The following is a 9,350-nucleotide window of genomic DNA, read 5'->3' as shown; positions in this document are numbered from 1 at the left end:
AATAAAAATCCCACATAGCCAAGCGATTTAGTTATACAGATGTGTACATTCTTTAGAAAAAAAAACCCAACCCTGTTGGTCCAGTAGTTAAGACTCTGTGCTTCTGCTGCAGGGGGCACAAGTTTGATCCCTAGTCAGGGGTCTCGAATGCTGCACAGCAGGGGTCCAAAAAACCCTAAAAACTAAAATAAATAAAAACCCCACACATACTTCATAACTATGTAGGGAAATACAGAGAAATGGGAAAAAAAAAAAAAAAAAGAACCAGTGAAAACCAAGGATTGCCTTTTAGGGCCTCCACAAGGTGACACAACTTTTGAGACAAGGTAAGTCCCTCCAAATAAAGCCACCAAAGTGCTGGTGGCCTCCTCTCACCCCTGTGAGGAGAGGGAACGAGCCTCTGGGAGGTTCCATGAAGTTGACATACGGGACTCCATATAATTCAGTGCCAAGGAGCAGGAGTCTCTCTTTGATCTAATCTGGCTCACCTGAGCCCTCTTTTTGACCAGGTCTCAAACCCTGGGCCCTTTTGTCCTTCCATGCAAAGTCCAGTTGTAACAAGAATCTTGATAAGTCAGTTTAGCCTGAACCCCCATCCTCCAGGTCTGGTCACCTTCAAAATGTTTGGCTTCCCCATTGTCCAGCATCCTCAGGTGATGTCTGAGCCTCCTGGCCTGCCTTAGCAAGTTTTTTTTTTTTAATTAATTAATTAATTTGGCTGCACCGGGTCTTAGTTGAGGCATGTGGATTCTTTAGTTGTAGCATGCAAACTCTCAGTTGCGGTATGTGGGATCCAGTTCCTTAAACGGGGATCGAACCCAGTCCCCCTGCACTGGGAGTGTGGCATTCTAGCCACCGGAAATTCTGCCAGGCCGATTTAGTGAGAATCTCCCCTGATCCCTGACGTTTTCTTTTAGTAATCTTCCACCCACTGACCCCTACCCTACTCCTTGGCTTATATTCCCACTTGTCTTTGTATTCACAGTTGAACTCAATCTCTGCTCCCTCCCACCCATCTGCAAGACCCCAAGGTACTGGTCCCTGCCCCTATCACAGAGGTTCTGAATATAGCCCACCTTACCCTTCTTTAACAAGTGCCTGGAATGAATGTTTTCCTTTAACAGCAGTCAAATCATAATTTAAACTGCATCATTAGAAATGGACGTTTTTGTGCATCGCAGAAGAATGATCCTGAAAGGGACATTGCTGGTTCAAGTCCCTCATTAAAAAAAAAAAAAGGGAAGAAATGCATATAACAGGAAATAAACAAGTCAGTTAGCATATTCACGTCGTGCAACAATGAGCTCTGCTGCTGCTGCTAAGTCGATTCAGTAGTGTTCGACTCTGTGCGACCCCACAGATGGCAGCCCACCAGGCTCCGCCATCTCTGGGATCCTCCAGGCATGAACACTGGAGTGGGTTGCCATTTCCTTCTCCAATGCATGAAAGTGAAAAGTCAAAGTGAAGTCGCTCAGTCGTGTCCGACTCTCAGCGACCCCATGGACTGCAGCCTTCCAGGCTCCTCGGTCCATGGGATTTTCCAGGCAAGAGTACTGGAGTGGGGTGCCATTGCCTTCTCTGAGCTCTATCTGGTTTCAAAATAAAACCCGCAATAAAACTATCACCCAAAATAAAATCATCCCAAATAAAACCCATGTCCGTTAAGCACTGTCCTCCTGGCAACCACCAACCTGCTTTCTGTCTTGGTGAATTTATTTATTCTGGAGGTTTCATTTAAATGGAATCACACAATATATGGCCTTTTTGTCTGCCTTCTCTCACTTCTTTCACATGATGTTCTTGAAGTTCATTCACAGGGTAGCACAGATCAGGACTTCATTCCTTGTCATGGACAAACACTATTCCTTAATGTGGATAAGCCATGTTTCTTTTACCCGTTCATCTGCTGATGGACACTTGGGTTCTTTCTGCCTTTTGGGTATTGTAAACAGAGCTACTATAAGCATTCGTGTACAAGGTTTTATGTGGACACATGTTCTCAGTTCTCTTGGGTAAACACCTAGAAGTGAAATTATTGGGTCACATGGTAAATCCATGTCTAATTTTTTGAGGAACCTTGAGTTTCTCTTTTTTTTTTTTTTTGGCCACACTATGTGGCATGTGGGATCTTAGTTCCCTGAAACCCTGTCCCCTGCATTGGCAGTTCAGAATGTTAACCAATGAACTGCCAGGGAAGTCCCAGGTCTCTCCTTTTTAAAAGAGATTTTTTGGGACTTCCCTTGTGGTCCAGTGATTAGGACTCCAGGCTTCCACTGCTGAAGGTCTGGGATCCCATAACCCACCCGGCATGGCCAAAGCGGGGAACAAAGATATTTTTCTTGGGGCAGGGTTGTTGTTGGTCAGTCGCTAAGTTATGTCTGACTCTTGTGAGTCCATGCACTGTAGCCCACCAGGCTCCTCTGTCCATGGGATTTCCCAGGGCAAGAATATTGGAGTGGGTTGCTGTTTCCTTCTCCAGAGGATCTTCCCAACCCAGGGATTGAACCCACATCTCCTATATTGGCAGGTGGGTTCTTTACCACTGAGTCACCAGGGAAGCCCTGGGGCAGGGTGGGGAGGTTAAATCAGGAGCTTGGGATTAACAGATACACACCACTACCACTATATATACACAAAATAAACCTACTGTACAGCACAGGGAAATATATTCAATGTATTATAATAACCTATAATGGAAAAGAATCTGAAAAAGAAAACATGTATATGTATAGCTGAATCACTTTGTTATACACCTGAAACTAACACAGTATTGTAAATCAACTATACTTCAATAAAAACAATTTTAACATATGTTTTCCTCAAGGGCTGGCGGGGACTCCAGATTCGTTCTCCACATCTATTAGTAGTAGTGGTGTTAGTTGCTCAGTTCTATCTGACTCTTTGCAACCCCATGGACTGTAGCCTGCCAGGCTCCTCTGTCCATGGAATCCTCCAGACCAGAGTACTGGAGTGGGTAGCCATTCCCTTCTCCAGGGTTTCTTCTCGACCCGGGGATTGAACTCAGGTCTCCTGCATTGCAGGCAGATTCTTTACCATCTGAGCTACAGGGAAGACCCTGTTCCACATCTGTTAGGACCAGTTTTTCATGGGTGACCAGCCTGTCTTTGTTAAGTACACATAACATCCAAGTCTCAGTTTAGAATTAAAATGATGCTGCTGTTCTTTCATGTAGCTCAATGATAAAGAATCCACCTGCCAATGCAGGAGACACAGGAGGCGCAGGCTCCATTCCTTGGTCAGGAAGGTCCCCAGAGAGGAAATCGAAACCCACTCCAGTTTTCTTGCCTGGAAAATTCCATAGACAGAGGAGCCTGGCGGGCTACTGTCCATGTGGTTGAAAAGAGCCAGATACAACTGACTACAATGAAGCCTGAAGCCTGCGCTTCCACTTAGGGTCCTGCCTGAGACCTTAGTGTCCTAGGGTTTGCCTGACTCCTGGGGGCCAGCCAGCCTGCACCGCTAATGGCTGCAAATCGGGTTAACAGATCCACCCCCAAGGACTCAACATGCTTCTCCCCTTAGGAATAACACTTACTCCTGCCAAGAGATGCAGGTGGCAGATCTGATTCCATGCTAATCCTATTTTACAGTTAGATTGTCTTCCCTTCTTAAGTGCTCCAAGTCCTCAATTTGAGAACCAAGTGGTCACAGATACTTGTCACGTGGCAACTGGAATTCAGCCTAAGATGATAGGATCTTTGCGCTTGTTGGCAAATGCCAAGTTGATGCTGTGGATTTTTCTAGGTCATGCCGAGTCCGGAAGATGGATATGCCCTTTAAACTCTGCATCAGAGCCGTCTGTCTGTCCCTCCCTCCTGGGACCCATCAGCCTGCTGCGCAGAGCCAGGAGGAGGTGGGGTGTTTGACTGTGTCCTTCCTGGGCTCTCTGCATCACTGGAACAGCCACCTGGCGCCCAGATGGGGCTCCCTCCCCTGGATCCTCTGCTGCGGTTGGGAGGGGTCAGCCCACAGCCTTTCTCTCGAGGACTTCTGTGTACAGAACCATGCTTACGGCAGCTCTAGGAAGGAGACAGAAACAGAAAAGAAAGGATACTTTCTTCGTATATGCTTCCCATTATATGCTCCTCCCAAGCCCATTCCATCTTTTGTTTTAAAATTACTTCACTCCTTAGTCTGTAAGCTTTTACAGGTAATCACTCGGCTCCCTTTCTGTTTTGAGACAGGGAGTTTCAGAGGAGGCTGCTAGGATCATCTGATGGTGCCTTGAAGGAGAAATGACAGCTCGACTCATTTTCAAGAAGCTGGTCACGTTGCTGTGGTCAGCACTTTAGGGCAAGGAGCAAAAAGGACAACGAGCCGCTTTTGGAAGTGGCTCTCCTGTCGGATCGGCACAGCATCACTCCCTTGGCAGCACAAAGCTTCGGGGGCACACGTGTGGAATGAGGTTACCGTGTCCCTTGCCCCGGGGCCCCTCTCCTCAGCCCCAGCTGTCCAGCCCATCCTGTGCAATCATTACTTAAATGACCAGGGTTCTGTCTGGAAAGAATCGAAGGGTTTGACCTTCAGGAGGCCAGCCTCCAGGGAAGGGGAATTTCTATTTTCGGGATGTGGATAATGAGTGTCAGGGGCAGGCAAGCCCCACTCCAGGCGCCCATCTTTTTTTGCAGCTTGGCAAAGTAGGGCGCTGGCCCCTCTTTGGCCTCCAGTGAATCGGCTTCTGTGAAGGAGGCCTGAGAGGCGAGAGGGATGCAACCCCAGGTGCCCACCAGGGGCCAGCAGGGTGTCTTGAAAGGGTGTTCCCCATCTCTGGAGGGGGTGAGAGAGGATCTCACCTCTGCTCTGTGGAAGTGGTCCATTCCCAGGTAGGAGGAAACCACCCCAGACCATTAGCGCCAAAACGCTACATCCAGCCTGTTTGCTTTGGGAACAACCCAAGGACGAGGCTTAGCTTTGGAGCGACGTTAAAATGGAAAACACTGCACAACAAAAAACGCCCGGAAAACTGTGTACACACCCATCCCCTTGGCCTGGACGTGGGGACCAAATAAAAGCGGCTCAGCATTCCCGCTGCCTGGCTGCAGAGCGGCCAGGTCTCTCTTCCTGCTTTCCAGAAGCTCTCCTTTTGGGAATCACCCAAAGCAGTTTGACACGGCTGCTGGCTGCTCTTCCCTTGAAGGAGACGACCAGTCGCACAGTGTCTCTCGGAACCAATATGTGAAATGAAGTCGCTTCAGTCGTGTCCCACTCTTTGTGACTCCATGGACTGTAGCCGACCAGGCTCCTCACTCCATGGAATTTTCCAGGCAAGAGTACTGGAGTGGGTTGCCATTTCCTCCTGCAGGGGATCTTCCCGACCCAGGGATTAAACCTGGGTCTCCCTCAATGCAGGCAGATGCTTTACCGTCTGAGCCACCAGGGAAGTCGAACCAGTATAAACCAGTATAAATGAGTAACTGATTTCAAAGCACAGTTGAGGGCTTCCCGGGTGGCTCAGTGGTAAAGAGTCCGTCTGCCAATGCAGGAATCATGGGTTCAATCCCTGATCTGGAAAGACGCCAGATGCTGCGGGGCCCCTAAGCACATGCGCCACAACTATGGCGCCTGTGCTCTGGAGCCTGGGAGCTGTAGCGACTGAACCCACACGCCCAAACTACTGAAGCCAGTGTGTTCTAGAGCCTGTGCTCCACGACGAGAGAAGCCACGGCAATGAGAAGCCTGCACACGACTAGGAGTGGCAACTAGAGAAAGAAGTCCATGCACAGGAATAAAGATCCAGCACATTCAAAAATAAATAAAATTATTTCTTTAAAAAGAAAAACACAGTTGGGTAGGGCAGGGGCTGGCTGCAGCCTCAGAAGGGGACCTTCTCTCCCCTCACTAGTGTTCAGGATGTGGGACTGGGTGCTGGAGACAGGCCAGAGCCCACTGTAGAGAGCCCAAACCGGAGCTGATGTCAGCAAGAACCTATGAAATATTCCTAGCCACCGTTCTCCACGTGGCTGGCCTGGTCCAGCCTCACCACAAAGTATAAAAGTATCTGGACTGTCGGGCTTCATGACAGGAGCTGTGAGGACCACGTCTTTTGTGTGGTACCCAGTGGGCTGGGCCGGTGGCAAGCCCTTCCTGCAGAGTGGGGAATTCTGCCAAACTGGAAATGGATGGGCAGGTCTGTGCCCCACCATTTCCTCAGGTGAAAAGTTATTTGTTATCCTATAATTACTATGTTCAGTAAATATGCCAATTGCTCCTTCTCAGGCAATTTCTTTTTTTCCTCCTGTGCAGTTTTTAAAAATGGAAACCGGTGTTCTTTGCGGGGGCCTCTGTCTGATGAGTCAAAGACCACAAAGTCTACAGAATCACGTGTCAATGACCTCAGCAAGAATGTTTTCGGCCCCACCATGACGAATGCGAATTGAGGGAAACCAAGTTCCTGGTTTGTGTTCAGCTGGTACCACTAAGGAGATGCGGAATGCTAGAAAGAAGGTTCTGGCGCCAAGTAAGGACAGGATTCCCAGACATTCCCTGCCCCACTGTGGCTGGCAGAATAACAGCCCCCCCCAAAGATGTCTGTGTCATAGTTCCATGCGACCCATGACTATGTTACCTTATATGGCAAAAGCAATTTTGCAGTTGTGACTAAATTAAATTAAGGCTTTTGGACGGGGAGCTCAACCTGAGTTAGCCAGGTAGGGTCAATGTCATCACAGACGGGAGAACTTACAAGAGGGAGGCAGGAAGATCGGGGGGTTTCCCTGGTAGCTCAGCTGGTAAGGAATCTGCCTGCAATGCTGGAGACTCCAGTTCGATTCCTGGGTCAGGAAGATCCCCTGGAGCAGGGATAGGCTACCCACTCCAGTATTCTGGCCTGGAGAATTCCATGGACAGAGGAGCCTGGAAGGCTACAGTCCTTAGAGTCGCAAAGAGTCAGACACAACTGAAATGACTTAGCACAGCACAGGAAGGTCAGAGTCAGAGAAGATGTGACAACAGAAGCAAAAGTCAGACGGAGACTTGGAGATGCTAGACTGCCAGCACGGAGGTGAAAGAAGGGATCCGAGGCCAAGGAATGCAGGTGCTTCTAGACGCTAGAACAGGAAGGCAGCTCAGCCCTGCCAATCCATTCTAAACTTGTGACCTCCAGAACTGCAAGATGAGAAATTGGTGCAGCAACGAGAACCCAGGACACTAACACAAAACCCAGCTTTGTTCTTCTAAGGACTGTGGAAGAAACCCATCTGCTCAGAAAACCAGAGACGCCATAAGCCGAGGTGCAGGGTAAGATCGGAAAGTCGGGGGAGCGGGGGTGGTGTGCAAGCCTGGGGAAGGTCCCTCAACAGTGGGAGGCGGGCAGGGCCAGTTCCCGTCCCTTTCCTGTGGCACCCACAGGAGCCTGCACTGTTGTCCTCTCTGGAGACACCTAGGACTGTTCGATTTTTTTTTTTTAGTTTAAAAACTGATACATCCATTCACACTAGAGTCCTCATAACTAACTGGGTTTTCCTCCCAGAGTAATTTGCATTCAAAAAAGAACAGTCCCGCAGAAGATAATGTAGACCCTGAAACAACAAATTTCAGCCAGGTCTTTCACCAGGGAAGAGGGTCATGTGGTGGCCAAGGCAGAGTTGCGTGATGCATGCACAGGTTATGTGTGCATGCTCAGTCTTGTCCAATGTGTGACCCCATGGTCTGTAGCCCGCCAGGCTCCTCTGTCCATGGGATTTCCCAGGCAAGAATACTGGAGTGGGTTGGCATGTCCTCCTCCTGGGGACCTTCCAGACCCAGGGATCGAACCCACATCTCCTGGATTGACAGGTGGATTCTTTACCGTTGAGCCCCCTGGGAAGCCTGCACATACAGGTCAAGGAACACCTGTGGCCAGTCAACCACTAGTAGCTAGGGGAGAAGCCTGGAACAAGACGCTGCCTCACAGGCCTTGAAAGGAACCGACCCTGCTGACATCTTAATCTTGGATTTCTTAAGAACCGTGACACAGTAAATTTCTAAATCACCCAGTCTGTGGTACCTTGTTATGACAACTCAAGGAAACTAACACAGACGCCTTCAGATCCCAGACCAGCAGCTGAAATGAGTGGCAAGGGTGAGGCCTTTTAGGGGAGGCTGTGCTAGTGAACTTTCCTGAAAGGAATGTGTCCCTCTGAGCAGGCCTGCTCAGATGTGGGGTGTGTGGGAGGCAGAGTCCAGAGACCCAGAAGAGATGCTGGCTGGCAGCCTCGGCAAGGACACCTGTGAGGAGGAGGAGGCCACCTCCGAGATAAATCTAGGCTCACCCCACCACACCTGGAGCAGCTGAACCACCACAGAGACAGAAACTTGGAACACCGCCTGCAGGTCAGGAATCTCGTGTGACCAGTCTGGTCTCCTGCATGCCCATGTAGGACACACCTCTCCACCCACAGCCTGCCACCCTCAATGCGTGTCAGGGTCACTGGGATTTCAGAATGGGAAACCACATCTGGGTCCATCCCAGGAGACCAGTCTTAAAAACAGTCAGGCTGGACACCTCCCTTTCCCTGCCCTTGCAGCCTTCCAGGCAGAAAGCCCTTGAGGTCAAGGAAGGCTGCGGGGGTCCTGCAGTTCAGCCTGGGAGCTGGAACCTCAGGAACAGGTGAGATGGCAGGAATGAACAAATCAATGTTAGTTGCTGAGTCGTATCCAACTCTCTGCGACCCCATGGGCTGTCGCCCGCCAGGCTCTTCTGCCCATGGAATTCACTAGGCAAGAATGAATACTGGAGTGGGTAGCCAAGGAGATGGCAGGAAACCTCTCCTAATAAAAGCAAGTCATTTGCCATCTGGCAGCCTTGGCTCCAAGTTTCCAGAGAGCTGGGCCAGGCCCAGTGCATGCCTGCTTGCTTTTTTTTTTTTTGAAAAAGAACAGAAAAGGATCAGGTGTGTCCTGGGGAGGCTACCCTCAAGGAGGAGGGAGGGTGACTGGGGGAATTGGAACAGCAGTCTCTTTCACCTCTGAGACAGATGTACCTGATGGTTGGCGACCGGGACAGATCAAGTCTCATGCCAGGCCTGTGGCCACAGCAGCTAGTTGCTTAATCAGAACCTGGAGGATGAAGCCTGGAGAGGGCTTCCAGATGCTTCCTCTTTCTCAGAGCGATTGAGCAGCGGGGTGGATGAGGCAGCTCTGTGGCAAGCAACACGTGGAGCGGATGGATACTCAAACGCCAGCTAGAAGCCTGGGGTCAGCTGGGCCTCCCGGGCTGGGGGCTGGGATCTGGGTTTGCTTCTCAGCTCTGTAGGGAGCTGGTTCAGTGGCTTAGCTAGGCAAGACCCTTCACCTCTCAGGGTTTCACTTCCCCCAATTATCAAAAGGGGAAAAGCATCTTCCTCTTGCCC

This window comes from Bos indicus x Bos taurus, chromosome 19 (assembly GCF_003369695.1).
Source record: "Bos indicus x Bos taurus breed Angus x Brahman F1 hybrid chromosome 19, Bos_hybrid_MaternalHap_v2.0, whole genome shotgun sequence".
Lineage (NCBI taxonomy): Eukaryota > Metazoa > Chordata > Mammalia > Artiodactyla > Bovidae > Bos > Bos indicus x Bos taurus.
The sequence above is the reverse complement of the archived record's forward strand: the minus strand, read 5'-3'. Positions refer to the sequence as shown.